Here is a 25901-nt window from a genome sequence, read left to right as displayed (position 1 = left end):
AGCCTCTCCCCAATGTTATTCAATCTGTATATTGAGCAAGCAATAAAGGAAACAAAAGAAAAATTCAGGGTAGGTATTAAAATCCATGGAGAAGAAATAAAAACTTTAAGGTTTGCTGATGATATTTTAATTCTGTCAGAGACAGCAAAGGACTTGGAAGAGCAGTTGAACGGAATGGCCAGTGTCTTGAAAGGAGGATATAAGATGAACATCAACAAAAGCAAACTGAGAATAATGGACTGTAGTCAAATTAAATGAGGTGATGCTGCGGGAGTTTGATTAGGAAATGGGGGAGCAAAATAACATGATGGTCGAAGTAGAGAGGATATAAAATGTAGACTGGCAATGGCAAGGAAAGTGTTTCTGAAGAAGAGAAATTTGTTAACATAGAGTATAGCTTTAAGTGTCAGGAAGTACTTTCTGAGAGTATTTGAATGGAGTGTAGCCTTGTATGGAAGTGAAACATGGACGATAAATAGTTTGGACAAGAAGAGAATATAAGCTTTTGAATTGTGGTGCTACAGAAGAATGCTGAAGATTAGATGGGTAGATAACATAATTAATTAGGAGGTATTGAATAGAATTGGGGAGAAGAGGAATTTGTGGCACAACTTGACTAGAAGAAGGGATCAGTTGGTAGGACATGTTCTGAGGCATCAAGGGATCACCAATTTAGTATAGGAGGGCAAAAATCGTAGAGGGAGACCAAGAGATGAATACACTACGCAGATTCAGAAGGATGTAGGCTGCTGTATGTACTGGGAGATGAAGCAGCTTGCACAGGATAGAGTAGCATGGAGAGTTGCATCAAACCAGTCTCAGGACTGAAGACGACAACAACAACAACAACATGGGAAAGATGAAAGCATTTTGTCATCCAGAGACTATATTGCAACCAGGCCAGTATCAGTGTCTTCCTTTCCTGCTTGCTTTGCTAGTAGATTGTTTGGTCTTCAAATAATGCTTGGAAACTCATGTTGGAGGCTCATTCATCATGAGATTCAATTGTACTAAAAAATGAAGGTAAATAAAAAAACAGTTTTAAATGGCAATTACAGCATCAGTACTTGTAGCAACAATATTACTAATGTAAGATCATAACAGACTGCAGCTTACCTGAATATGAATCTTCTTCAAACTGTACCGTCTCTGATATTTCTCCCTGTGATCCACGATCATTGATTCTTCCTCTAGAGCTTTGAAAATTTCTTGCTCACTCAACAAATATCAATATTTGCAGTAGAATTGTAGCAAATGGCAAAACCTAACGAATACACAAACAAATCTCATGATAGTGCATCCACACAGTGGTTCATTCATGACAGCAGCTCTTTTGTACATGTCCAAAAGAACAGACATCACACTATATAAACATATACAGCTGGATGGGCTTCAATATCATTTCAGTGCAGATGCACTCTCTCTCTCTCTCTCTCTCTCTCTCTCTCTCTCTCTCTCTCTCTCTCTCTCTCTCTCTCTCTCTCTCTCTCTCTCTCTCTCTCACCCCCCCCCCCCCCCCCCGAACTCTTGCGGGTATCCAGTGTGATGCGGCAAGCAGTGGGTACAATGGACAGTGATGCGGCAAGCAGTGGGTACAATGGACAGGAGGTACTACGTAAGTAGTGTGTGACAGGTTGAGAATTTGGATTGGACATGAAGGATTCCCGGATAGTTGAAGAACTGACACCACACATACATAATGTCGTTGTGTAAATAGTATAACTGTTCCCCACTCACATTCCGTTGACTCCTTTCTCCCCTCTGCCCCCCACCCCCACCTCACCCTACTCTTTTTCACTTGTTCAGCGTTCACCTGTTATTTTGGCCGTGCACTTGTAATGCATTAGTCTGTGCCAGCACTTATTTGTGTACTGTTTTGGTCTGTACATTCTTATACTTTTGAGTATGATTTGTTCATAGCTTCCTTATGTTTTTCATATAGGTACATAGTTGTAAAAGTTCTTGTATCTTTGGAGTAACAACCTTTGTACCACTGTCAACTATTACTGCTGTTGTGTGGACTATCTGTTTAGCCTTAAGTTGTCTGAGGATGGCCTAAAAAGACTAAAGCTGGTTTACAACAAACTGCAAAATAAATATCATTGTGCAACATCAGTACAGTGTATTTCAGTCTTCATCATGTCTGTGTTCCTCCTAGCACTGACGGAATATTCAGTAACCAGTTTTCAATATGTCTAGGTCGCAACAAAATATTCACTAAACAGGTTTTAAAACTCAAAACAGCCCATAATAAAGGGGATTCATAGTTAAAGTGAATAAAGTCTAATTTTGGGTATTTTTTAGTAGAACCGATAATTGTATAGTAAAAAAAAGTGTTGTTCTCCATTTTAGTATCAAACAAAATCCATAGTTATATTTCATTCACCAAATGGCCTTTCCCCTCAGAAGTACAGTCAATTTTTTTCAGAGCTATAGTGAACAAATTCCACAATAGTAACATTTTATGACATAAATGTATGGTGCATCGTTTTGGTTCAAATGTTTTGTAAATGAACACTGAGAAGTGTTCATCAGAGACAAGGATATAATGAGGAGGTCCCCAGGGATATGTGATAGGACCGCTGTTATCTTTTTACATACATAAATGATCTGGTGGGCAGGGTGGACAACAATCTGCAGTTGCTTGTTGATGCTGTGATGTATATTTATAGGAAGGTGTCAGTGTTGAGGGACTGTTGGAGGATATAAGATGACTTCGACAAAATTTCTAGTTGGTGCTATGAATGTAAGTTAATGTGGATGAGTAGGAAAAACAAGCGTGTAATGTTTGGATACACAATCAGAAGCATCCTGCTTGACACAGCCACCTTATTTAAATATCTGGGCATAATGCTACAAATGATATAAAATGAGACAAGTATTTACGGATTGCAGTAGCGAGGGGGAATGGTTTTCATCGGTTTATTGGGAGAATTTCAGGAAAGTGTGGTGCATCTATAAAGGAGACCACATACAGGACATTAGTGCGACCTATTCTTGAGAACTGCTCAAGTGTTTGCGACCTATACTGCATCAGATTAAAGAAAGACCCCGAAGCAGTTCAAAGGTGGCCTGCTAGGTATGGTCGGTTCAAACAACATGCATATGTTATGGAGATGCTTCAGAAACTCAAATGCAAATCTCTGGAGGGAAGGTGACACATTTGTCAGGGAACACTATTGAGAAAATTAGTAGAACCATCATTTGAAGCTGACAGTAGCACAGTTCTACTGCTGCTAATGTACATTTTGCGTAATAACCACGAACATAAGGCACAAGAAATTAGGGCTGATACGGAGGCATATAAACGGTCATTTTTCCCTCGCTCTGTTTGCGAGTGGAACAGCAAATGAAATTACTAGTGGTGGTACAGGGTACCCTCTGCCATGCATTATATGGTGACTTTTGGAGTATGTAAGTAGATCTAGATGTAACCAATTAAAGGCAAACTCAAGATTCTTACTTGAAAATATAAAATAATAGATCGGAAGTTCCCAGAATCTGGACATTTATTCTTGCATAATTACCCAGTTGAAAAGGCAAGTAAAAGGAACAATATATGTATGTGGCAGAGGATTAGACCAAAATAATAAAAAACCAGCAAAGATGTGTAAACTTACATTCAGTTGTTTTAAGCACCATGACTCCAGAAAACCCCATAAATAGCAGGAAAGTAAACACATGAGAGAACCTGTCAGTTGGACATATATAGGGTGGCTGAAATTTAAAAAAGTTTGTCCTTAATGATTAAATTCAAAGAAATTAAAAGAAAGACTTCTTCAGACCCTAGTAAACATGCATAAGGATAATTCTGTCAGACTATAAGATCAGTGAGAACAAAGTAGAGAAATGATATGAAATGACTCGTGCCATGATGCTACCTATACACCACATGTACTTCAAAACCACTCCAGTAAAATTAACCACACAATCCAGCAATGCAACTTTGCAGAATGAGGATGACAGTGACATTGTTTATAACTAGAATATCAAGAACTACTTAAATATGCTGTTGTGGCAAGTCTAATAATTTAACAGACTTTATTAGCACCACTTTATTAAAACTAAGGATTTAAAAATTCTGTCAGTCAGTGGATATAATATAGCAGAATAGTCCATTGAAACGCTCATGAAACATATCTAAACCTTAAAAATATTTTAAATCATAGGTTAATTACCTCAAGTGATTTATCTTTTCAGTCTTATCCCTGAAAATTGACTTTATTGGTCTTTTTTCCACTAAATTATGAACCCTTCAATATCCTATCTAAACTAAATAGCTTAAATATAGATGCAGTACCTTTTATATGAGAGGTATGCAGTGCTGCACCTGAAGTTGTAGAGACAGACTGTTGCTTGTCCAGTAGCATATTTATGTGCAGAGCAGTTATTCCATCTTGTTGTCCACAGTATGTAAGTTTTATTCAGCAAATAACATCAAATACAGTTATTGTTCATAATATAACAACATAAGTACAGGACAGACTTGTTTAACGCTCGTGTCCCTTGTTCATTCTCAAAGGAACAAGTGGTATTGTCTTTCTCGTAGGGATATTAGAAGACAAAAACATACAGGATTTTTTCTTTATTGGCGTCATTTATGTGGAATCCATTCCACTTATGACTAAATATCAAGAGAATTTGAAGAAAATTGGAGAATCTGATAGAATCTCCCTCCTCTTCAAGATACAATATTGTTTATTAAGAACACAAAATAGCAGTAAAATATTCCCGATGAACTAGATAGTATGTTTTTGTGTCTATGGCTTGTGATAAGAAGCTACAGGAATTTTATTAATTTTGTGCGCTTTTACATCCAATTTTTAATTTTTTTAAAATCTTGTTGGTACACATGTTCTTGCTGTATGTTTGCGTTTTCAGCTGTTTTGAATATCTAATATATTGTAGACAGTTGATAAGATTATACATGTTTTTGAGTGCTCAGTGAATTTTTGCTTTTGAAAAAGATGGATCAAATAATTTGCACTAAATTTTGTCTGAAAATTGGAGTATACTGTGGTACTGCATTCAATATGTTGACGACAATTTATGAGTGGTATAAACAATTCAAAGAGGGGTGAGAAGATGAAGATGACACCCACCATAGCACATAAATTACTGACAACAATATGGAAGAAGTAAAGAAAATGGTCCTGGAAAATCGCTGAATTACCATCAGAGAGGTTTCTGAAGATGTCAGCATTCCTTTGGGTCAGGCTAAGCACTTTTTTCAGATATTTTGGGCATGGAACATGTAGCAGCAATGTTTGTGCCAAAATTGTTGAGTTTTGAACAAAAACTATGTCGCATGGACATCGCTCAGGAATTGCAGAATGAAGTCAACGACAATCCTGAACTTCTAAAGCAGATTGTAACAGGTGACAAAACATGGGTATACTGGTATGATGTCAAAACCAAGACCCAATTGTCCCAATCAAAACTGCCTGAAAAGCCAAGACCAAAAAAAATTTGACAACTTCTATCACATATGAAGGCTGGTCTCACTGTCTTCGATTACAACGGGGTAGTGCATGATGAGTTCCTGCATTATGGTTGCATGGTAAATAAGGAATACTACTTGGAAGGTATGTGCTGTTTTCATAAAGCTACCTGAAGAAAACTATCAGAATTGCCACAAAACCACTCGTGGAAATGACATCACAATAATGCTCCCACTCATACGTCAATGCTCATTCATGACTTTTTGGCATAAAACAAAACTCTTATGTTGCTTCAGCTATGGTATTCACCGGACATAGCCCCCATGTAACTTCTTTCTATTTCTGAGGCTGAGGAGAACCATGATAGGATGCTGTTTTGTCACCATTAATCAGATTTTTTAAAAAAAGTAGTCACTGAAGGAGCTGAACAACATAACGAAAAGTGACTTCCAGATGTGCATCCATACTGGATTGGAAAAAGTGTGTTATACATGAGGGGCATTGCTTTTAAGGGGACAAAGTTGATGATGAATAAATAGCTTCTTTAAGAAACACTAAAATTCTCATTAGGGTCGTTCCATGTCAAGTGACCTAAATTTAGACAGGCTCCCCACTTGACCATCTCCAATTTTGATGAAATTTTTACAGGATGTAGACATAGACCTTACATGAAGCACTGAAAATTACAGCTTCATAAGTAGTGTGGTGGGCCCACTGGCCACCTTTTCGTAAAGGCTCGTTTTTGACATTGCGACTGAAATGAATAAATGATCAACTTTGTTTTACCATTGTTCAGTGTCTAAGAGACCTGCTGTGCTGAAACTTTGTGAACCTGTTCAACTTTTTGGGTAAAATAGCTTAGTTGTAGTACGAAAGGTCAAACTTCTGCAATAATATCTTCAAGATATGCATTAAACAACAGTGGGGGAACAGCCCTCTCCAGCTGCTCAGCCGGGGACGCAACAGCCTCCTCTGACCTCACTTGTTCGGAAGGGATCCCTTGGGGAGTCCCTTCCCCGGTGTTTCACAAGACACTAGCCAGTGGCTGTAGAAGCCACCAGCTGCTGGTCGTCGAAGGGCTTCACTCTGTGTTCCTGTTGATGTGTCAGGAAAGCCCTCCCAGCATGCAAACCCTCCTCCGAAAGACAAGAGAGAGAAGAGGAAGGTCTCTAAGAACGATAAGGACCCAGTGGTTCCCGCACCACCGCTTCCTGTCAGCTCAGCCTCTGAGGATGAGGTCGAGCTCTTTGCGTCCCCTGATGACCTGGATCTCGCCGTCTCCTTGGAAACGATGGATGTAGCGACGTCCGTCATTCAGTCGATGGCAGCATGTGACCCTGCTAAGTAATTTGCCTTTTCCGTGCCTGCATGCCCCTACAGGACACGCTTTGTACAATCCTCCAGTGGAATTGTGGCGGTTATTTTAGCCATCTACCTGAGTTGCGTCAGCTTCTAAGCATGACACTTGCTTTATGCATTGCTCTCCAGGAAACCTGGTTCCCGTAATGCGGACCTCTGTCCTCCGTGGATACAGGGGTTATTACGCACTTGTCACCCAACTTCCCACGCCTTTTCTTCTCCTGGGGGATTTTAACACCCACAATCCCCTGTGGGGTGGAAGAAAGATTACTGGCCGAGGCAGAGATGTAGAGGATCTCATCTCCCAACTCGATCTCTGCCTCTTAAACACTGACGCCGACACACATTGCAGTGTGGCGCATGGCACGTTCTCGGCCATAGATCTGTCGTTGTGCAGCCCAGGGCTTGTACCATCGGTCCACTGGAGAGTCCATGACGACTTGTGTTGTAGTGACCTTTTTCCCATCTTCTTTTCACTACCCCAGTGTTGCTCCCGTGGCCGCTTGCCTAGATGGGCTTTTAGCAAGGCCAACTGGGAAACGTTCTCCTCTGCTGCCACTGCTGACTCTCTCCCCCACGGTACCATCGATGTGGCGGTTGACACACTGACTGCAGCTATTGTTTCCGCTGCGGAACGTACCATTCCTCTTTCGTTAGGGTGTCCCCAGCGAAAATCGGTGCCTTGGTGGTCTCCGGAGGTCGCTGAAGCCATTAAAGAACGTCGGCGGGCTCTTCAGCGACATAAGCGGCACCCATCTTTGGAGAACCTCATTTTCTTCAAACGTCTCCGTCCCCAGGCACGGCGGCTCATCAAGAGGCGGAGTGCTGGGAGAGGTACGTTTCCACCATTGGTTCCCGTACCTCACCCTCCCAGGTGTGGATGAAGATTTGGCGCATCTTTGGATTGCAGCATTCTACAGGTGTCCCAGGGCTAACCATCAACAGGGCGCTATCCGACGATGCCGATGCTATTGCCGAGCATTTCGCGCAGCACTATGTTCGGGCCTCTGCATCATGGAATTACCTGCCCGCGTTTCGCGCGCTAAAACGCCGGGAGGAATGTAAACGGCTTTCTTTTGCTTCTTGCCACCCTGAGGCGTATAACACCCCGTTTAGTTTGTAGGAACTCCAAAGCGCCCTGGCACAGTGCCGCGATACAGCCTCTGGGCCAGATGGCATCCACAATCAGATGCTCAAACACCTGTCCCCGTACTGTCAGTCGTGTGTTCTTGCCATCTTCAACCGCCTATGGGGCGATGGTGTCTTTCCGTCGCAGTGGCGAGAGAGTACCATCATTCTGGTGCTGAAGCCTGGTAAGGACCCGCATAATGTGGATAGCTATCGGCCCATCAGCTTGACAAATACTCTGTGCAAGCTCCTGGAACGTCTGGTGAGACGACGGCTGTGTTGGCTGCTCGAGTCTCGGGGTCTTCTGGCTCCGTGCCAGAGCAGCTTCCGTCAGGGCCATTCCACCGCCGATACTTTGGTCTTGCTGGACTATGCAATCCGCACTGCTTTTTCCAGGCGCCAACACCTCTTCTCCGTCTTTTTCAACCTCTCCAGAGCGTATGACATGACATGGCGGCACCATACTCTCGCCACGTTGCACGAGTGGGGCCTCCGAGGCTCTCTCAGAATTTTTTATCTGTTCGGACATTCCGTGTTTTAATTGGCACATCCCATAGTTCACTTCATATCCAGGAGAACGGCGTTCCACAGGGCTCTGTATTGAGCGTGCCCCTTTTCCTTGTGGCCATTGATGGCCTTGCAGCAGCAGTAGGGTCGTCTGTCTCACCCACGTTATATGCTGACGATTTCTGCATCTTTCTCAGCTCCTCCACCATTGGTGTTGCAGAACGTAGGTTGCAGGGAGCCATACGCAAGGCGCAGGCGTGGACCCAAGCCCATGGGTTTCAATTTTCTGCTGCGAAGACTTGTCATGTGCTTTTGTCGGCGTCGAACTGCCCATCCCCACCCTGAGCTCTATCTTCAGGATGCCATGCTCAGGGTTGTTGACACTTACCGTTTTCTGGGATTGCAGTTTGATGCCCAGCTTAGGTGGCTTCCACATATTCGTCAGCCCAAGCGTCAGTGCTGGCAGCCTCTGAATGCCCTCCACTGCCTCAGCAACACAACTTGGGGTGCAGATCGTAACACGCTGCTGCAGCTCTACAAAGCCCTGGTGCTGTCCCGACTCGATTATGGGAGTGTGGCGTATGGCTCAGCGTCGCCCTCAGCTTTGTAACTGCTGGACCCCGTTCACCATTGTGGGGTTTGACAGGCGACAGGAGCATTTCCCACCAACCCTGTTCATAGCCTCCTTGCTGAGGCTGGGGTTCCTCCGCTTCGTATTCGGCGTCAACAACTGGTAGCGAATTATGCTGCCCACGTCCGTTGTTCGCCCCGTCACCCTAACTACCGTCTCCTTTTCGCTAATGCGGCAGTCCATATCCCACACCAGCGGCCACGATCAGGCCGTACAATTGGGATCCCTGTTTGGTCGCTCCTTCGTGAACTCGAGTGTTTGCCTCTTCCGTCTGCTTACCAGGTCCACCCACATACACCACCTTGGTGTATTCATCAGCCGCAGCTTCGGCTGGAACTTTCCCGATGGCCAAAGGATTTGGTTCCTCCTGCAGTCTTGCGCCGCCATTTCCTTGCTCTCCTAGGCGCATACCATGACTCGGAGGTTATCTATACCAATGGCTTGATGGTTGATGGCCGTGTGGGGTACGCTTATGCTCATGCGGACTATGCCGACCAGCGCTCCTTGCCGGAAGGCTGCAGTGTTTACACCGCAGAACTGACAGCCATTTTTCGTGCCCTTCAGCATATTCGTACCAGCTTTGGAGAGTCCTTCGTTATTTGTAGTGACTCGCTCAGTAGTCTGCAGGCTCTTGACCAGTGCTACCCACGCCATCCCATTGTTGGTGCCATCCAGGGGTCCATTCACACTCTTGAACAGTGTGGTCGTTCGGTGGTGTTCATATGGACCTCGGGCCACGTTGGAATCGCGGGAAACGAACTTGCCAACGAGTTAGACAAAGAGGCTACCCACAAACAGACGCGGGAGATCGGGCTACCGGCAATTGATCTCCAAAAGATTTTGCACCGTCGAGTCTTTGGGATGTGGGGAGACGAATGGCGCACTCTGTGTGCACCTAATAAGCTGCAGCAAATAAAGGAGACCACAACTGTGTGGGGTTCCTGCATGCGGGCCTCTCGCAGGGATTCTGTTGTTCTGTGTAGGCTCCGCATTGGTCACTCTTGGCTGATGCATGGTCATCTGCTTCGTTGAGTGGACCCCCTCATTGTCGCTGTGGTGCAACCATGATGGTGGCGCATCTGTTGTTGGAATGTCCTCTTCTAACCGCTCTCAGGTGTGCTTTTAATCTCCAGGGTGATTTATCCTCTCTTTTAGGTGACAATGTCTCTATAGCAGATCGGGTTTTACGTTTTATTCACGCAAGCGGCTTTTATAGCTCCATTTAATTTTATTATATCACCCTCTTTTAAGCTGTATTTTGTTTTGTGTTGTCATTCGACTGCATCCTAATCTGTTAGGTGGAGGTTGTAACGTGTTGCAGAGTGGCTGGCTCATCCTATTATTTTCGTGATCAGCCAGCCACGATCCTCTGCTGTACAGTTTTAATTCTTTCTGCCTTTCTTCTCTGTGTTGTTTTTGTTGCTGTGCTCCGTTTTCCATGTTTCTTTATTATTGACCGTGGGGATTTTCTTCCCTTGGAATTTTTATCTTGTGCTTCGAATGACAAATGGATGGTTTCACTGTGCTCTGTGTGTTTATGAAACAAGGTTCCGATGACCTATGCAGTTTGGTCCCTTTAATCCTCAACCAACCAACCAACCATCTGACGTTTCATTTCCAGTCCTTATCCTTACTTTCTAGTGTAAATATAGATTCTGTATCAGTCATCATCTCTCTTTCCAATCTACTCCTTTCCTCTTCAAAATATCCTTCAGCTTGCTCCGCTGAACTTTGTCAAAAGCCTTTTCTGAATCTATAACAACAGCAAAGATTTCTCTACCTTTTTCCTTATATCTTTCCCGTATAGTTCTTAACAGGCCAATAGCATCTCTTGTTCCTTTTTCCTTGTTTAAATCTGATCTGCTCCTCTGCAATTCCTCTACCCAGCTTGCCATATAGTCTTCAATTCAACACTCTGAGGAACACTTCAGCTGCATGAGAAATTAGACTGATGGTCCTGTGCTCTTCACATTTTTTCATGTTTCTCTTCTCCTCTATTGGTATCATAATTGTTGCAAGGAAGTCCTCAGGCCATTCCCCTTTGTCCTATATCTCATTACAGAGTTAGACCATTTCCTTTATTGCCTTGTTTCCCAGACTCTTTAACAGTTCTGCTAGCACATGCCTTCCTATTCTTCATCTCCTTCAGCACCTTTTCTATTTTTGCTTCCAAGATGGTGAATCCCTTTCCATCTTCTGGCACATATTGCTCCTCTTCAACCTTAATTTCACTTTGTATCTCATCCCCTTATACAGACATTCAACATATTCTTGCCATCTGTTCAAAACCTCCTGTGGTTTTTCTGCTAGAGTACCATCTGCTCATTCTATTTCCATTTTATTCCTTTTTCTTTTATGTTCAAAAAATTTCTCACTATCCAGTCTATACATTATTTCATACTTCCCCTTTTTTGCATTTTCTCTATTTCATCTCATTTCTATTTAATCCATTTTTCCCTTGCTTCTTCTGTTTCTCATCTTAATTCATTGTTCAGTTTCCTATACCTCTTTTTGCCTTCTTCAGTTTCTACATTTTTCCATTTTCTCCACTCTTCCATCTTTTTTAACATGTTTTCTGTTATCCATTCTATGCTGGTGCTTTGGGATACTCTTAATTCCTATTACTTCTTTGGCAGAGTCCATGAGTCCTACGCTCATTTTTATCCATTTGTCATTAACACTTTCATCAATACTACCACTTTCCCATTTTTCCATAAATCTGTTTTCCAAATGTGATTCCTTTCCTACGTCTTCAAGTCTTTCTATGTTTATTCTTTCTTTTGCTTTACCTCTCCAGACTTTTTTCAACTTTGCTTGTATTTTTCCCACTACTAGGTTGTGGTCTGAATTTATATCCACCCCTGTATTCAATCTGTATATTGAGCAAGCCCCCCCCCCCCCCCTCCCCTATGAACCGTAGACCTTGCCGTTGGTGGGGAGGCTTGCGTGCCTCAGTGATACAGATAGCCATACCGTAGGTGCAACCACAACGGAGGGGAATCTGTTGAAAGGCCAGACAAACGTGTGGTTCCTGAAGAGGGGCAGCAGCCTTTTCAGTAGTTGCAGGGGCAACAGTCTGGATGATTGACTTATCCGGCCTTGTACCATTAACCAAAACGGCCTTGCTGTGCTGGTACTGCGAACGGCTGAAAGCAAGGGGAACTACGGCTGTAATTTTTCCCGAGGGCATGCAGCTTTACTGCATGGATAAATGATGATGGCATCTTCTTGGGTAAAATATTCCGGAAATAAAATAGTCCCTTATTCGGATCTCCGGGCGGGGACTACTCAGGAGGACGTCGTTATCAGGAGAAAGAAAACTGGAGTTCTACGGATCAGAGCATGGAATGTCAGATCCCTTAATCGGGCAGGTAGATTGGAAAATTTAAAAAGGAAAATGTATAGGTTAAAGTTAGATATAGTGGGAATTAGCGAAGTTCGGTGGCAGGAGGAACAAGACTTTTGGTCAGGTGAATACAGGGTTATAAATACAAAATCAAATAGGGATAATGCAGGAGTAGGTTTTATAATGAATAAAAAATAGAAGTTTGGGTAAGCTATTACAAACAACATAGTGAACACATTATTGTGGCCAAGATAGACACGAAGCCCACACCTACCACAATAGTACAAGTTTATATGCCAACTAGCTCTGCAGATGACGAAGACATTGAAGAAATGTATGATGAGATAAAAGAAATTATTCAGGTGGTGAAGGGAGACGAAAATTTAATAGCCATGGGTGACTGGAATTTGATAGTAGGAAAAGGGAGAAAAGGAAACATAGTAGGTGAATATGGATTGGGGGGAAGAAATGAAAGAGGAAACCGCTTGGTAGAATTTTGCACAGAGCATAACTTAATCATAGCTAACACTTGGTTCAAGAATCATAAAAGAAGGTTGTATACGTGGAAGAAGCCTGGAAATACTGACAGGTTTCAGATAGGTAAGACAGAGATTTAGGAACCAGGTTTTAAATTGTAGAACATTTCCAGGGGCAGATGTGGACTCTGACCACAATCTATTGGTTATGACCTGTAGATTAAAACTGAAGAAACTGCAAAAAGGTGGTAATTTAAGGAGATGGGATCTGGATAAACTGACTAAACCAGAGGTTGTCCAGGGTTTCAGGGAGAGCATAAGAGAACAATTGACAGGAATGAGGGAAGGAAATACAGTAGAAGAAGAATGGGTAGCTTTGAGGGATGAAATAGTGAAGGCAGCAGAGGATCAAATAGGTAAAAAGACAAGGGGTAGTAGAAACCCTTGGGAACAGAAGAAATATTGAATTTAATTGATGAAAGAAGAAAATACAAACATGCAGTAAATGAATTAGGCCAAAAGGAATTCAAACGTCTCAAAAACGAGATCGACAAGAAGTGCAAAATGGCTAAGGAGGCATGGCTAGAGGACAAATGTAAGGATGTAGAGGCTTATCTCACTTGGGGTAAGATAGATACTGCCTACAGGAAAATTAGAGAGACCTTTGGAAAAAAGAGAACCACTGGTATGAATATCAAGAGCTCAAATTGAAACCCAGTTCTGAGCAAAGAAGGGAAAGCAGAAAGGTGGAAGGAGTATGTAGAGGGACTGTACAAGGGTGAGGTACTTGAGGGCAGTGTTATAGAAAGAGAAGAGAATGTAGATGCAGATAAAATGGGACGTACGATACTGCATGAAGAGTTTGACAGAGCACTGAAAGACCTGAGTCGAAACAAGGCCCCAGGAGTAGACAACATTCCATTAGAACTACTGACGGCCTTTGGAGAGGCAGTCCTAACAAAACTCTACCATCTGGTGAGCAAAATGTATGAGACAGGCGAAATACCCTCAGACTTCAAGAAGAATATAACAATTCCAATCCCAAAGAAAGCAGGCGCTGACAGATGTGAAAATTACCGAACTATCAGTTTAATAAGTCAGGGCTGCAAAATACTAACGCGAATTCTTTACAGATGAATGAAAAACCGGTAGAAGCCAACCTCAGGGAAGATCTGTTTGGATTCCATAGAAATATGGGAACACGTGAGGCAATACTGACCGTACGACTTATCATAGAAGCTAGACTAAGAAAAGACAAACTTTCGTTTCCAGCATTTGTAGACTTGGAAAAAGCTTTTAATAATGTTGACTAGAATACTCTCTTTCAAATTCTGATGGTGGCAGGGTTAAAATACTGGCAGCGAATGGCTATTTACAATTTGTGCAGAAACCAGATAGCAGTTATAAGAGTCGAGGTATATGAAAGGGAAGCAGTGGTTTGGGAAGGGAGTGAGGCAGGGTTGTAGCCTCTCCCCAATGTTGTTCAATCTGTATATTGAGCAAGCAAAAAGGAAACAAAAGAAAAGTTCGGAGTAGGTATTATAATCCATAGAGAAGAAATAAAAACTTTGAGGTTTGCCGATGACATTGTAATTCTGTCAGAGACAGCAAAGGACTTGGAAGAGCAGTTGAACGGAATGGCCAGTGTCTTGAAAGGAGGATATAGGATGAACATCAACAAAAGCAATACGAGGATAATGGAATGTAGTTGAATTAAGTCGGGTGAGGCTGAGGGAATTAGATTAGGAAATGAGACACTTAAAGTAGTAAAGGAGTTTTGCTATTTGGGGAGCAAAATAACTGATGATGGTCGAAGTAGAGAGGATATAAAATGTAGACTGGCAATGGCAAGGAAAGCGTTTCTGAAGAAGAGAAATTTGTTAATATCGAGTATTGATTTAAGTGTCAGGAAGTCGTTACTGAAAGTATTTGTATGGAGTGTAGCCATGTATGGAAGTGAAACATGGACGATAAATAGTTTAGACAAGAAGAGAATAGAAGCTTTCGAAATGTGGTGCTACAGAAGAATTCTGAAGATTAGATGGGTAGATCACATAACTAATGATTGAATAGAATTGGGGAGAAGAGGAGTTTGTGGCCCAACTTGACTAAAAGAAGGGATCGGTTGGTAGGACATGTTCTGAGGCATCAAGGGATCACCAATTTAGTACTGGAGGGCAGCGTGGAGGGTAAAAATCGTAGAGGGAGACCAAGAGATGAATACATTAAGCAGATTCAGAATGATGTAGGCTGCAGTAGGTACTGGGAGATGAAGAAGCTTGCACAGGATAGAGTAGCATGGAGACATGCATCAAAATAGTCTCAGGACTGAAGACCACAAAACCTGTATAAGCTTTGGCATTCTTCAAACAGTTCCTAAACCTTCTCTGTTTCAGACTCCCTATTCAAATTTGATATCGCTGTGTAACATGCCTTTTGTGATGTTCAAATAATGTGTTACCAAAAGCTAATGAATTTTCTTCACAGAAACTAATTAGATGTTTGCCTCTCTCATTTCTTATTCGTAATCCAAATTTTCCTACTGTATCTTCATTTCTTCCTTCCCCCACCACTTTCATTTCAGTCCCCCCATGTGATGATAATGCAGACATTTCTATTTTCTTTCTGAATGAGTTCTTGTATTTTCTCATAATATTCCTCCACTTCCTCTTTTCTATGCTGGCTGGTTGGCATATATACCTGTATTAACACCAGATCTTTTGAACTGCCCTTCAGTCATATCATCATCAGTCTTCTATCAATATATTGCACCTTTATTACCTTATTTTTCAGCTTTTGCCCTATGAATATTCCTACTCTGTTTTCACCACTCTTGATTTCTCTGAGTAAAAGAGCTTATAATCTCCATTTTCTATCTCACCATTCTCTCCCCATCTCATTTCACACAGACCGAGGTCATCTAATCTGTTCCTTTTTATCTCCTGTTTTGCATTCTCTAGTTTTCCTGCTTGCAGTAGTGTTCTTAAATTCTATGTTCCAATCCTTATCTTTCCTTCCTTCACTGCCCCTTTCTTCCTTTCAAATATGTGTACTCTCAATGTGTTCCCCTCCCGGAGATCCGAATGAGGGGAAGTTAAAACTCCTGAATCTTTCACGTGGAGAGACATACCATGTACTGTTTGGTACTGTAATGTGGTAGTCTCCCGTTACTTTCCACATAGGCAGTAGGGTGCCCAGCTTAAAATCACTATGAGTCAGATGCTGTCTGTAGCTGCCCCTCTGGGGTACATTCAATACTAGTACCCAACCCTCTGTCCCAAAGTGACAGATACCCACCTATTGTAAGGGTATCATAGTTTTTTCTCGCATATGTTTCATAACAACAAATTTATTTTAAGTAAGTTATTGATTGGAGTACTGGATTACGGGGGCTATTCTGAAAGTAAGTTCTAATGTTGTCTAGTGCACAGAGTAGTGGGAAGTTGCAAAGTGATTTGAACGTAGCTGTATCTTGCTGCTTGAGATTACTGGACTGTTGTTTCACCATAACAATGAATCAAAATGTCCATTAGAGGAAAAAAAAATCTTCTCACCTGTGAATTATGTGCTGTAGTCAATTTTCTATGTGCAAAAAAACATGAAAGCTGTAGACGTTCATAGTGAACTTCATGCAGTATGCAGTGAGAATGTTATGACTGATAGTACTGTAGGAAAAAAGGTGCTGTTTGTTTCGGAAAAGTCACGTAAATGATCATGGTGAAGAAAGAATTGGATTACCATCTGTTATGACAAATAAACTTGTTGCAAAAGTCTGTGACAAAATCACAGAAAGTCATTAGTTCAAGATTACAGAATTATCGGTCAGTATTCCCTCAGATATAATGGACAGTCTTGCACAAACGTTTGACTGATAAAGTCTGTTTCACCATTTTTGTGCATGATGGGTTCCAAAACTTCTCATGTCCACAAAATGAAGAGGTTTGTAGCCACATTATTGTTTTGTAGCTACATTATTGTTTCAGATGTGGTACAATTCAGAAGGTGACAAATCCTTCAGTTGCATTGTGCAGGGGATGAAACCTAGATCACATGCATCAACATCAAGACAAAGAATCAATCTGAAACAGTCAGTGGAGTGAGCAACACTAGCTTGCCACAGAAGCTCATAAAGTGCTACCAAATACTTTCTGCACATAAACTGATGGTTACTGTTTTTTTTTGGGGGGGGGGGGGGGGGGGGAGGAGAAAAAAACACAACAATAAACTCCAAAATTTACTGTGGAATTCTAAACAAACCCAGTACACTCAACCAGAACAAAAGGTGTGGGAGGTTGATTTCTCATGTCATTTTTTGTGCAGGAAAACACTAGGCCACATAACTACTGCATGTATACTAATATTGTTTAATAGCTTCAATTGGGAACTGCTTAACCATCCTCCATGCAGCCCTGATTTGTCACCTATTGATTTTCACCTTATTCTGAAGATGAAAAAATACCTAGGATCACAGCAGTTTAAAGTAGACAGTGAGTTAAAGGATAGTGTGAAAACATTGTTTAGCTCACAGATGCTGAATTGAAGGATTGTACAATGTGGGCATTGAAAACTCATTCCTTGAAATGTCGTGTGCCTTAATGTAGGAGAAATTATTTTAAAATTTGTAGCTATAAATCACATTTAATAAAAAGAAAAACCTCTTAATGTACAGGCCATATATGTAACAAACATAGCCGTCATTTTATAAATGATCAAGCAGTTTAGATTCAGTCAGTTCATTTATGAAGTGAGTGGCTAAAAAATAATGTTGTTAATCATCATTATATTTTAATTAATTCAAAGTAGCATTCAGCTGTATATTGCATTGTTATCCGTATGGACTCAGTTATCCAAGTCTGAATAAATAAGAACATGAAATTTCATTTTGATTCCCAGACACTGAGGTTGGGTGTTTTTTACACTCCAAATGAGATGATTTTTTAATTTATTTGTTTATTTTTCAGTTGAATCTATCAACATGAGAACAGTGAGCAATTGCATCTATCTTCCATTTTCCTACATGTTACCAGCAGCACAAGAAGTGAGGATGAGGAATGAGCAGTTTCTCTCCTGAACAACAGTGTCTGTTCCAGATTGTAAAGAAAAGTCTGAGAGGAAACTGAACCCAGAGGGAGTGACAGAGAAGAGAGGTGTGTGTGTGTGTGTGTGTGTGTGTGTTTTACTGTTGTGTTCGTTTGGTATTGTATGCACATGAATAATATTCTTAATTGACAACATTTTTGTTAAGTAACTCGCATAAAAAATTGTGAATGATGAAAAATGATAATGTGAAAGTTGTCTTCATTTATTATACAAAGATTGTATTAATGTACACATCGGACTGGAAACAATCATTGTTGAAATTAAGTTTGAAATGAATTTAAAATTAGCCCTGTTTTTTTAAATGTACGTTGATTGAGCGAGTGATGCACTGACTTGTATAACAGATGAAGACATCTTTTTAATGACCATTTTCAATTCTTAAAAAGTGCACTCGGTGTTATTCTCTGTTTTGTTTTTATTGACATAATTGTATTTTCAGTTCACAGTAAAATATTTATCTCCATGTCACCAAAATAAATGAAAAGTTATATAATTTCATTGTGTGTATATATTCCTTGATATGAACTCCTTGGCTGTGGCTTACATACGCTGTAAATATGCAGATTATGCGGAAGTAAAGTGCTTTCAGTAATGGTGCACTGAGGTTCTCAAAATCAGAACTTCAGTAACTGAAATAAGCCTTTTGTGTGTGATTTCATTTTATGACATATTTTGTAGTAGAAGCAGGTCACAAGAAACTAACATACTACATACTGTAATTATATTTGTACAGAGTTCTTAACCAAAATATTTGTGCATAATATACCTTCATAAATACATAATTTTTGCTGTATTATATGACATTTATTTTACATGGATTTTTATTGTAGAGATTTATTTTTTTATTGATAACTACCGTGCTTAGGATGCATGACTACCATTGTATTGTAGAACATTCCTGTGTGAAACAATATCAGATAAGTACATGTATTTTCTTGCTTTAAAATTTACCCTTGTTGTTTTGTCGTTTTTTGTACGTGTATTGATAAGTGTATGAATCTGTGGTATACAGCAGAATCAGAAATACATGTTTACTTATTTATGTGAATTACATATAGTTTTTCACTGCTCTGCCTAAACTCTGCCTCTCAACTTCTACATTATTTTCTGTGCCAACTAATGTATTGTAGAATTTTGTATGAAGGTAGCTAATATGCAGCTCCTTACAAAACAAATTTAGAGTAGTTGATACACACGTTAACAGGTGAGAGTTGGTTTGGGACAGAGTGAGAGAGGTGAAAATCACAGACCGGAGGGATCAGATATGGAAACAGGAGAGAGAGCTGGGGAAGAGGAGAGGGAGGCTGATGTTCAGGCAGCATAGCTGCATTTCCTATACAAGAAGGAGAAGTGCAAAGCCGACCACTGAAAATAGTGTGGAGGGATGTACACAAGCCATGAAGTTGGTGTGGAGAAAAAAGGGAGGGAGGAGACAGACTGATGTAGGAATGTGTAGGCATGAATTAGCAGATTAAGGTTGGATTTAATTGTTTTTCAGCAGGAATGCAGTAGGATATATGGTTGTGAGGAATTTTATATGTATCTTTACTTTACAAAATTGTTTCTGACTTGTTTCCCTGCCTAGTGATGTTAATACATTTCTAATTGACCAAGTACAACATTCTCGTTGCTTCCCACTTTCCAGTGGCAGCACATATATGTAAGTGATACCTGACAAATACTGGGAAAAACAGTGTCCCTACATAACATCCTACTTTAGGTTCTTTTCATGTCTCTCGCCTAAAAATTACAACTACAACTTCTCAATCACAGCTGCCCTGTAATGCAAGTTCATACTAGGAAGGCAAATACTATAGTCAACTAATATTCTCAACACAGTATCTGGGAATAGAGTGCTTAAATTATTTAATTTCGCATTCACTATGACCAAATTATCTGTACTTCCCAGTTTATTTAAAACTGGTATAATACAAACATTCTTTCCTAGCAGTTGATTTTTCACGGCTTGCAAACATTAATTTTTACATACTTCAGAAAAGTTTCCTGGTACTTGCAGTTGGTTGGTAAAGCTCTGTCACGAAAGTTGTTCACCCTAAATGGAGATCATCAATCAACTATCACAGTCTAATTCTGTTCAACATACACAAAACACTCCTCTTTCTACATGGTATTCAACATGGACAACATTACAGAAGACAGCCAATAAGAAAGACAGACAGACTCCTTCAACTCACCAATTTCAAATTTCTGTGTAAATCAGTCTGGAAATTTGTCAAAATACACTCCTGGAAATTGAAATAAGAACACCGTGAATTCATTGTCCCAGGAAGGGGAAACTTTATTGACACATTCCTGGGGTCAGATACATCACATGATCACACTGACAGAACCACAGGCAACAGAGCATGCACAATGTCGGCACTAGTACAGTGTATATCCACCTTTCGCAGCAATGCAGGCTGCTATTCTCCCATGGAGACGATCGTAGAGATGCTGGATGTAGTCCTGTGGAACGGATTGCCATGCCATTTCCACCTGGCGCCTCAGTTGGACCAGCGTTCGTGCTGGACGTGCAGACCGCGTGAGACGACGCTTCATACAGTCCCAAACATGCTCAATGGGGGACAGATCCGGAGATCTTGCTGGCCAGGGTAGTTGACTTACACCTTCTAGAGCACGTTGGGTGTCACGGGATACATGTGGACGTGCATTGTCCTGTTGGAACAGCAAGTTCCCTTGCCGGTCTAGGAATGGTAGAACGATGGGTTCGATGACGGTTTGGATGTACCGTGCACTATTCAGTGTCCCCTCGACGATCACCAGAGGTGTACGGCCAGTGTAGGAGATCGCTCCCCACACCATGATGCCGGGTGTTGGCCCTGTGTGCCTCGGTCGTATGCAGTCCTAATTGTGGCGCTCACCTGCACAGCGCCAAACACGCATACGACCATCATTGGCACCAAGGCAGAAGCGACTCTCATTGCTGAAGACGACCCGTCTCCATTCGTCCCTCCATTCACACCTGTCGCGACCCCACTGGAGGCAGGCTGCACAATGTTGGGGCGTGAGCAGAAGACGGCCTAACGGTGTGCGAGACCGTAGCCCAGCTTCATGGAGACGGTTGTGAATGGTCCTCGCCGATACCCCAGGAGCAACAGTGTCCCTTATTTGCTGGGAAGTGGCGGTGCGGTCCCCTATGGCACTGCGTAGGATCCTACGGTCTTGGCATGCATCCGTGCGTCGCTGCGGTCCGGCACGTGCACCTTCCGCCGACCACTGGCGACAACACCGATGTACTGTGGAGACCTCACGCCCCACGTGTTGAGCAATTCGGCGGTACGTCCACCCGGCCTCCCGCATGCCCACTATACGCCCTCGCTCAAAGTCCGTCAACTGCACATACGGTTCACGTCCACGCTGTCGCGGCATGGTACCAGTGTTAAAGACTGCGATGGAGCTCCGTATGCCACGGCAAACTGGCTGACACTGACAGCGGCGGTGCACAAATGGTGCGCAGCTAGCGCCATTCGACAGCCAACACCGCGGTTCCTGGTGTGTCCACTGCGCCGTGCGCGTGATCGTTGCTTGTACAGCCCTCTCGCAGTGTCCGGAGCAAGTATGGTGGGTCTGACACACCGGTGTCAATGTTTTTCCATTTCCAGGAGTGTATAATGGATCCAAGGCAGAGCTTGGAGAGACATGGAGACAGTGCCACATAGCGTGCACAACTCCTTGTCTGGTGGTCCACAGGAGCAGATTTCATGCACCAGCACAGACGATATTTACATCATCTTGTTGTGAACTGCTTGTTTCCGCTGCTGTATGTATCAGCTGCCATTCTGATGGTTATAATTGATCTTTGCATTCCCTTTAGCGACTTTCCTGTGATCAAATAATTTTTTACTAAAAGGGGCTCTTTTCCTAAGTAAATACAGTTCAAATTATCACCCTGTCTAATTTTTTAAAGACATGGCACAAATGCCTGTGTGCTCTGAGACATACCTTCAGATAGGGATGGTGCTGAAATATACAAGTTGTTATAGTCAAAACAAACACCACAACATTAATTTTTTGACTCTTTAACATATCAAAAATTTTAAAATGTTCTGTTCAAAGCAAAAGATAGGTGATATACTCTGCTTTTATTGAATATACTCATTTCAAATTGTATACTGAGAAGAGTAAACCCATAGGAAGTGTTTTTTAAATAACTATTATTAATGTCAAATGAGTCCCCAAGAACTGTGCAAAGAAAGAAAGAGTGTTAGGTGCAGACAGCATTAGGAAACACCTGCTCTTGTAATCAATATCCTTTGATGGCAAGGACAGAATACAGAGCCCTATATAAATATCAAAGAGTAATGTAGCAAAGAACATATTTGCTTTGCTGAGGACCATGGTTTTAAGGAATTTCATAGATGATTCAAATAGATTCCATGCAGACAACTTCAAACCAAAATCAAAAATGCTTTTCTAGTTTCATGTTTCTTGATGCTATTATAATAGTCTTCATCAGGTCAAAACGGTGCCATTCATAAGCTTTGATAGGATAGACCTTTTTTGCTCACAGTTCAGCTGTGAATATCTGTGAAATGGCTTCTGGATAACACTATAGACAGTCTTGTGCAGATCTACATCAGTACTCCACAAGCTTCCTTACAGTATGTGCTAGAGTATTCTTTGGTTCACCACTGTAACTTCCCATCTTTCCTGTTACAAACATGAATGGTTCGTGGGAAGAAAGACTGTTGGTAAGCTTCTGTGTGCTATCTAGTGTCTGTAATTTTACCTTCATGGCCTTTTTGCGGGATATGTGCTGAGGGAAGCAATATATTTGTTGACTTTTTAGGAATGCACACTCTCAGAACATTAACATTAAACCACACCATGATGCAGAAAGCATCTCTTGCAGTGTCTGCCACTGGAGTTGTCTGAGCAACTCTAAGAAGCTTTCTTGCTTTCTAAATGATCCTGTAACAAAACATGCTGCACTTCTTTGGCTCTTCTCTTTCCTCTGTCAATCCTGCCAGTACGGGCCCCAGACTGATGAGCAGTATTCAAGTATTGGTCAAATGAAGGTGTCAGAGGCTCTCTCATTGGTGGGATGACTACACTTCCTGAGGATTCTTCCATCCAATTAACCTCAGTCTGGCATCTGTGATCAGTTTTATGTGGTCATTCCTTAAATTCCAGAATGAGAAATTGCTAGGTCCTGAGTTCGAGTCTTAGTCCGGCACACAGTTTTAATCTGCCAGGAAGTTTCATTCCTTAAATTGTTCGGTAGATAAATTGTTGTCGTCGATATTTTATAGATGTGACTGCTCCCAGTAATTGTTTTACAATCATGTAATCGCACAGTGATGGTTCTTTCTGCCTATTTATGCACAATATCTTATATTTGTGTATGTTGAGGGTAACCTTCGACTCCCTGCACCAAGTGTCAGTCTTCTGCAGGGCTTCCTGCGTTTTGCTACAGTTTTCTTGTGCTGCATCAACTTCTCATTTTACAACAGAATTATCTGCAAAAAACCATGAGGACTGTCTGATGTTACTGACTAAATTATATATATATATATATATATATATATATATATATATATATTGTGAAAAGTAATGGTCCTACAACATTCTCTTGGAGTATGCTTGAAGTTAGTTTTTGTCTGAAGATTTCTCTCCATTGAGAATGACGCACTGTGTTCTATTTGCTAGAAACTCTTCCATATAATATTAATGTTGTTCATTGGGCAGCAGTGCAGAACTGTACTGAATGCCTTCCAGAAATGAAGGAACATGGCATAAACCTGGGTGACTTTATCTACTGGTTTCTGGGTGTTAGGGATGAACAGTGAGCTCGGTTTAACACAGTCATAGTTTACAGAACCCATGTTGATTACTACACAGAAGTCTTTTTGGTCTCAAGAAATGTGATGATATGCAAGCATACAAAAGGTTCCAGAATTCTACAACATACCAATGTCAGAGATACAGCCTTATTGTTTTGCTTTCTGTTTGACAACCCTTCTTGAAAATGGGAATGACCTGCACTTTTTTCCAATCACTAGGAACGCTTTGTTACTCCAATGACCCATGGTACACTGCTCCTCAAGAGGGACAAATTTTTTTGTGTACTGTATGTAGAATTGTATCGGTACTCCATACGGTCCTGTGGCTGACCCTCTGTTGAGTGATTTAAATTGCTGTGCTGTCCCATTGTCAGTTATGTCAAAATCTGTAATTTTTACTTTTGGGCAATAATTTAAAGGAGGGACCAGAGTATAATCTATCTCAGTGAAACAGTTTGGAAAAAGATGTTGAGTATTTTGGCCTTCTCTCTGTTGTCTTCATTTCAGTACTATTATCATCACTGAGTGTTTGGACAGATGGCTTCAATCGATTTACTGATTTAACATAATATCAAAACTTCGGATTTTCTGTAAAGTTAGTAGATAGAATTTTACTTTCCAATTTGTTAAACAATTCGTGCAGTGATCTTTACCTTGATCTTGGTTGCATTCATGTTTTATTTATCTGTAAAGTTTTGGCAGCACTTAAATTTGCAGTGAATCTCTCTTTCGTAGTAGCTTTTTAACACTGCTGTTGTACCATGGCGGGTCTTTTCCATCCTTCACAACTTTTCTCAGGACCTACCTGTGTAAGATATATTGTACAATAGTCTTGAATGTCATCTGTTGATACTCATCATTTTTGGTCCCGAAGATGAATTTTTTCATGTTGACCACTCAGGTAATCTGAAATTTGTTTCTTGTCACTCTTGCTATGCAAAAATATCTTTCTTACATTCCTATTTACAGCCATATTGATCAATGCTGTAACAGCTTTATGATCACTGATGCGGTGTTCTACGTTAACTGAATCAAAAAGTTCAGGCCTGTTGGTGACTAGGAGATGCAATACATTATGTTCACAAGTTGGGTCTCTGATTAGGGCCTTAATGGAATATGGGACGTAAAGGTGTAAATTCAAGTTGTTGATATTAAAAACTATTCTACAACATTCGACCTTCAGGTGCTTTTTTACAATAAAGTATCCGTTTTACGGAATAACAGTACAGTGCCCATGTTCACACTAATCACAGATGTCCTCAGTAGTCACTGGTTAGTATTTGTCACTTTTTTAAATAGCCAGCTGGCTCTACTCAGCAGCATATGTACGTTACCCAAGGAATGAAACCACAATGAGGACAGAAAACTAGACAAACAGTCGTTTCAGGCACTCCAGGCAGTCAGTGCCAAGACCACACTTATTCCAAATTCCATAAAAGTGGGTGTATGTAGGAATAAGTGAGCTCATTTGAACTTCACCTTTCTTCAATAGTTCCACTTGATTGCACGAAGCAAAAGTGAGCAATATGGCCAGTGGTAAAGATACTGGATTCCCAGTTCAGTCATTCAAATATAGGAGTTCTCTGGATTCACAAAGTGACTTCTGGGGTTGGACTAGCTAATTTTCCCCCTCATCCATGTCCAACTGGGATATTATCAGCACTGTGTCTCTGATGACACAAATGTTGACAAGACATTAAACACAAACCATTTTATATCTGAAAGCTGTGATCCTCATGCTGACAGGCATAGGTCTATCTTAATATGTTTCACTGGTTATCCTGCTGTCTTACCTTAATGCAAGTGTATTGCTACCTTGATGTTGATGAGGCACTATATGTACAAATTGTTGTGCTTGTAGCTTAGTATTATTCTCAGACGGTAATTCACAAAGCTAAGAGCATAAAATCGCTCTCAAGTGGTGATACTGTCATTAAGTATGTGTAATTTTTCTTGGCGCAGACTACACTTTGTGAAATCGATAATGAATGCCTAAAATATTGACATTACATAAGATGTGGTCCCTATGATCAACTTCAACTACCGTTGTTTTCTTATTGATTACTGTATAAGACTTTGTGCACCAACAGCTTCACATGCAGCATCTTG

The 25901-nt window shown here is 41.2% G+C and overlaps 1 protein-coding gene across 1 annotated transcript in view; it reads left to right on the top strand.

Annotated features, from left to right (window-relative positions):
- LOC126355801 (CDK2-associated and cullin domain-containing protein 1-like) overlaps positions 1-19039 on the top strand; it is a 53971-nt gene extending 34932 nt beyond the window's left edge. The window contains exon 6 of the mRNA XM_050006223.1: positions 17850-19039. The gene's annotated coding sequence lies outside the window, so the exon portion shown is untranslated. The remainder of the gene's footprint in view (positions 1-17849) is intronic.
- Positions 19040-25901: the final 6862 nt, after the last annotated feature.

This window comes from Schistocerca gregaria, chromosome 3, assembly GCF_023897955.1.
Source record: "Schistocerca gregaria isolate iqSchGreg1 chromosome 3, iqSchGreg1.2, whole genome shotgun sequence".
Taxonomy (NCBI): domain Eukaryota; kingdom Metazoa; phylum Arthropoda; class Insecta; order Orthoptera; family Acrididae; genus Schistocerca; species Schistocerca gregaria.
The sequence above is the reverse complement of the archived record's forward strand: the minus strand, read 5'-3'. Positions and strand labels throughout refer to the sequence as shown.